Here is a 4,814-nt window from a genome sequence, read left to right on the forward strand (position 1 = left end):
TACACTTTTCCCGAATATTGATATCAAATTCGTGCTTTACTCCCAAAGACCTTTCATTTGAGCCCCATATTGCTATGGTCGTAAATTTGTCCCCTTTGGGAGATGTTTTCGGTGAGAGGCGGCCCCCCAAACATTTGGTCCCATATTTGGATATCAGATTCGTATTCTGCATTCAAATACCTCTTATTTAAGCTCCATATTCCCATGGGCTGTAAATAAGTCCTGTTTGGGGGGTTTTTTGGGAGAGGGGTGGACCCCCAGAAACGTGGTCCCTCATTTGGATATCAGATTCGTATTGTACTCGCAAATACCTTTCATTTGAGTCCCATATTGCCATGGTCGGTAAATATGTCCGATAAAGGGGTGTTTTGGGGCTTGGGGTGATCCCCCTAGCACTTGGTCCGACAATTGGATATCAGATACGTTTTCTTATCCTAAATACCTTTCATTTGAGTCCCATATTGTCGTGATTGGTGTAAATATTTATATGTTTGGTAGGTTTTAGGGTGGGGCAGCCCCCCTAGGTATCCCATCCGAAAGTTGGATACGAAATGTTTATTTTTAAGGTACAATATGAAAGCACACAATTTCGCTTAAATCGCACCACCCATCCCCAAGATCTGGCGTTTCTGAAAATTATGGTAAGTGGGAGGGTCCGCAATTACTTTTTGCGCAACCTAATATATATATATATATATATATATATATATATATATATATATATATATATATATATATATATATATATATATAAAAAACCTTGGCTAGTACCAAGATATACAGGGTGGCTGATGAAAGCCGCTACCAAAAAAAAATGTAATAACTTTTTTTCTATTTAATAATAATAATTTAATAATTAATTTAATTAATTAATTAATTAATTTAATTAATAATAATTTAATAATTAATTTAATAATTTAATTTAACATGAATAAAAGAAAAATGTATTCCATACACCGAAAAAAAAATGTAGCAATATTCATCATTGTAGCAATATTCATCAGCCACCCTGTATGCATTTACAGGTAGTGGCACTTGCCCAACAACAAAATAATAAATGCACTATCTGTCAAAAATCAGTGATTAGTGCAACTCTGATTTTGTGTATGTTACTGGTTCGCGCCATTTTTCATTGTTTGTGTGTGTTATGGTTCTTAAGTATAATACGCACACACACAACCAAAATTTGTTGACAGATAGTTCACTTCGTGAGAAAAAATTATACTCAGCTGTTCACGGTACACTACCTGGTAATTATGGCATGATTAGTACTCTGTTTATAGTGAGGAAAATGGCAAACAACTATTATAGTGACAACACAAACTATTGTCGCCATAATTTTTAGTTTGTTTTATTGTTTTCAATGGTTCGTAATTCTTTATTTTTTTGAGAAAAGATTTATAAAATAGAGAAAACTATAAGTGCAGATAAAGAAACGTGTTTTGGTATGGAAACAAAAACATTTGATTGCTGTCAAATTTCGCTCGCGAGACAATTACAAATTTCCGCGGCTATTTCGAAAGCAGAATAGAATACCAACCCTTAACGCCACAAGCAGTGTTGCCACTCAAGATAATTATTTCCTACCAAAATTTAAGAAAAATCCTACCAAACCCGTTCAGAACCTACCAAATGTTCTACAAGCCAAATATGCGGTATATGTTTTTATACGCACCACCAAAGAGTTGGCCATTTTGCAGTTTCATTTGGAACACATCAAATATACGTTTTCAACAATGCAAAGTACAAGATCTTAGTTATTTTTAGGGAATTTAGACATGGCCGACCGTCTGTTTGTTAAAATCACTCTGCAGCTTTATGCTGAAAGAGGGCTTTTATTGATATAGCACCCTTTATACCGATCACCCGAAAATAAATATTGAGTTCATAATGTCGTATTTTTGCGCCGAGTTTGGATAAAGCGATCTCCCGATTTATGTGTTTGAGCCCAGAAATGCCCTTTTACTACCCATTTTCACCGTTATTTTCGTTACCATAAGAAATGCATAGACATATTCTAAGCGAAATTTTCGTTACCGTTATCAAAAATTTTGCTTTTGATTTGATGAAAATTTATGTTTTGATAGGCCCATGCAACATGAAATTTTAGTACATCTGTACTTTGTTAGCCAAAAACGATTACAATTTTTTCAAAATTATAAATCGTTGTTTGTTGCCATCTTGTATTCTACGCAACTATTTTTGAGTGGTGACATAAATGTCTTGGTTGCAACCCAAGACGGATTTAAAAGGGTGGTCTCATGCGAACAGCTACTAACAGCCCGTCATTTTGATAGTAAAGGGTGATTTTTTTGAGGTTAGGATTTTCATGCATTAGTATTTGACAGATCACGTGGGATTTCAGACATGGTGTCAAAGAGAAAGATGCTCAGTATGCTTTGACATTTCATCATGAATAGACTTACTAACGAGCAACGCTTGCAAATCATTGAATTTTATTACCAAAATCAGTGTTCGGTTCGAAATGTGTTCATTCACCGTAACGTTGCGTCCAACAGCATCTTTGAAAAAATACGGTCCAATGATTCCACCAGCGTACAAACCACACCAAACAGTGCATTTTTCGGGATGCATGGGCAGTTCTTGAACGGCTTCTGGTTGCTCTTCACTCCAAATGCGGCAATTTTGCTTATTTACGTAGCCATTCAACCAGAAATGAGCCTCATCGCTGAACACATTTCGAACCGAACACTGATTTTGGTAATAAAATTCAATGATTTGCAAGCGTTGCTCGTTAGTAAGTCTATTCATGATGAAATGTCAAAGCATACTGAGCATCTTTCTCTTTGACACCATGTCTGAAATCCCACGTGATCTGTCAAATACTAATGCATGAAAATCCTAACCTCAAAAAAATCACCCTTTATTAAGATGACAGATTTTTATTTGTATTCTCTGCTCATGTACGCACACGAGGTGCATACCCAGCTTTACAGTGAGTTGCATAGACCCCTCAACATTTGAGTATGAACCAGATCTGATCATATTTCTATGCTGCTGCCATATAGCCATGTTTTCCGATTAACGCAAATTTGGAATAGAATTAACGAAATTTGTAAATGATCCCCTAACACTCGTAGCAGTAATAGTCAATATCACAACTTACGCTCTTTTTGCTAACGAATACAAAGAAACGACGAAAAGTTAATTAATTTTGTGTCATCGCTGGCGATTTTTTCAGTAATTAAATAGTTGTTTATAGGACGAAAAAACCTGCCAAAAATTGAGGTCCGCCTACCAAACTACCAAGGGAATAAAACCCCACAAATTTTGGTAATTTGGGTGCCTGGCCACAGAGATATCCAAGGGAATTGTAAAGCGTACGAGCTTGCTAGAGTAGGAACTAGCCTACACATTCCAGGGATACTGGAATCTGTGGGTATGCCTCTAGCGACATGTAAGATGGGTTTTCAGGACCAGGCCCGAAGGGCAACGAATGATAGATGGTAACAAAAAAGGGGCTGTGAGCTTTCCAAAACTATGTGGTCTTATCTAGACTACTGCTTTGCTGTCATTGGCAAGAACAGACGTCTCAATCATTGTGTCCGTCATGACAGGTCACTGTCTAATCGAAAAACATGCCGACAGACTGAATGACTATAAAACACCTTCTGTGTTCCACTTCAGGTGCTCATTTCTTTGAGAACCTGTCTGATTTATCTTCTTGCCATCGCACCAGAAGTGTTGTTGAACTTTGTACTTAAAATATTGACGCCATTATAAAATATTTGTTAAACAAATAAATAAAATGTAGTTTGAGTGTGTAAAAAACTGTTCAAAGAATATATATATATATATATATATATATATATATATATATATATATATATATATATATATATATATATATATATATATATATATATATATATATATATATATATATATATATATATATATATATACAGGGTGGCTGATGAAAGCCGCTACCAAAAAAAAATGTAATAACTTTTTTTCTATTTAATAATAATAATTTAATAATTAATTTAATTAATTAATTAATTAATTTAATTAATAATAATTTAATAATTAATTTAATAATTTAATTTAACATGAATAAAAGAAAAATGTATTCCATACACCGAAAAAAAAATGTAGCAATATTCATCATTGTAGCAATATTCATCAGCCACCCTGTATATATATATATATAAATTAATTTGTGTTTGTGGGGAGAGGTCCGGAAGGAGCAATAGGCTATATAATTGTTTGCATTGGGGGCGGACCCTCCCCCTTACCCCAAAAGTACCAGCCAAAAATAAAAGTGGACCGATTGGGACAATATGGGACTTAAATGAAAGATATTCAAGAGTAGAGTACAAATTCCATATTATTGGGTCCAAGTAATTGGGAGGCTGCCCCGACCCCAAAAACCCCCAAAATAGGTTTATTATACGATAATGCAAAAATGGGAATCGAACGAAATGTATTCGGGAGTAGATTACGAATATGGTCAGGAAGTAGCAGTAGGCTATATAAGTTTTTGGTATCTCAAGGGGGGCGGACCCTCCTACTTACCCCAAAAGTACCACCCAAAACTAAAAGTGGACCGATTGGGACAATATGGGACTTAAATGAAAGGTATTTAAGAGTAGAGTACTATTTCCATATTAAAAATTGAGTCCCCGACCCGAAAAACCCCCCAAATTGGTTTATTGGATGATAATGACAATATGGGGCTCGAATGAAAGGTATTCGCGAGAAGATCGCGAAAATGGTCAGGAAGGAGGTATAGGATATGTAATTTGTTGGAAGGGGCGAATCCTCCCCCATTACCACAAAAACGCCACCCA

The sequence above is a fragment of the Stomoxys calcitrans genome, chromosome 1 (genome assembly GCF_963082655.1).
Source record: "Stomoxys calcitrans chromosome 1, idStoCalc2.1, whole genome shotgun sequence".
NCBI lineage: Eukaryota > Metazoa > Arthropoda > Insecta > Diptera > Muscidae > Stomoxys > Stomoxys calcitrans.